We start from the raw sequence: 1721 nt of genomic DNA, 5'->3' as shown, positions 1-1721 counted from the left end.
TCCTAACGCAAGCGGTTTGCACGCAAATAAATTCTGTTATTGCATATAATGATACAGTAGACTTTTGTTAAATGTCCTCTGACGAGATTATAAAGTAAAGAATAATTTCAGAAGAAATATTAACTAGTCCGCACCTATGTTAAGTCTATAACTCACATAATATCTAAGTGGTCTTTGCGTACATCCTTGCACAATGAATACGCACATAATATGTTTCTAAGATAGCTCCAATTAAAGTATGATTGATTCTGTACCACCGTGCATACTTATGTGTAGATAATCCTGTATCTGTAGTAGGGAAGAATGGTCGTAGAACGAATGATAAAGCCAACCCCAAACATAGTATGTGTACTAGGTTGGTAAACACTCGTAAATTACATAAAAACACGCATCGTTTCTCTTCGCGAAGCTTGTAAACATCTATTTCTGGTTCTAGATATATTGTGGCATGTATTGACATAATTTGAACTATATACTATATTAAGATAAAGTTCATATATTAATTCCAAAAATGGAAAAAAAAAGTAAAAAGTCGTACACGAAAGCATTAAATTTCAAAAAAAAACGACCGCTCTTGGTTTGAAAATTTATGGTTACTTTCTTTTCCAATATTTTGTTTGGTTTGATTATTTGCTGTTCAATATATTGTATAAATAATGAATGTACATTTTTGTAATGTCATAACCGATATAAGTGTACGTAATTTAGCACTTCATACCTTAATAGCTTAATAAGTTAATACGTAAATTGCAGATGAAAAAGCACACGCTCCAATAAAAAAGTAGGAATAAGGGGAACTTTACCCGATTTTCAGTGGTTATATTTTTTAGTTTAACTTACATGGTAGATTTACTTACGATGCTAAATACGAACGATGGCAACTGCGTCGCTTCTAAGAATAAACTACTTTTTTTAATTCAATGCACAATAAAGCGACCTACTTAAAGAGAAACTTGAACAGCAGCTGGTTTAAATTTATCATCGTGTTGGAATGAAACCAATTACAATTAGGGCGAAAGCTTCGGATGATGCAGCCGACAAGTGACTGTTTCATAATGAGTGCCTTTAAAGCTTGAAGTCGCAATTCGAGGAACACCACTAGGATAACGTCTCTTAAAACAATAATCTAGCCCGTCTTTTAACTGTAAGGTGACCATAGAGAAATATAATATCGGATAATGTTCAGGGCATAATACAACATATTAAATTAATATTCCAGCTGGGATCACCGCCCCTGTATTATCAAAGAAATGTTGAAGATTGTATCAGTGTGTTATTCATATGTGTTTGAGCCTATGATGTTGACCTACTTAGGACTGTGATTCCGGTCCATGAAAATGCTTGCCAATAATGCACCAATTACATATAATTATCTGGACCAAGACTTTGCCAACCGATACACCGTGTTCTTGCATTTGATCACAATACCACAGCAAACATATTATGATAACTGTACTTTCAGTAGCGCGCGTACAACTTATCCAAGATAGTAAGGCACTCTTCCACGAAAATGTCATGAAACAAAATGTCATTTGGAATATAGCAAACATGTTCTCGGCATATTGAAAAAAAGCCACAAATTAAGTATGATAATTCTACTAAAATACTCAAGCATTGAAATAAACGCTCTTAGTTTAACAAGTTTGAAACATCCAACACACAATAATTCTGGACCTAAATTCTGAAAAACTGGAAAGCAACAACAATAAAAACCTAAATGA

This window comes from Dreissena polymorpha, chromosome 4, assembly GCF_020536995.1.
Source record: "Dreissena polymorpha isolate Duluth1 chromosome 4, UMN_Dpol_1.0, whole genome shotgun sequence".
Taxonomy (NCBI): Eukaryota; Metazoa; Mollusca; class Bivalvia; order Myida; family Dreissenidae; genus Dreissena; species Dreissena polymorpha.
Note: the sequence above shows the minus strand (reverse complement) of the source record.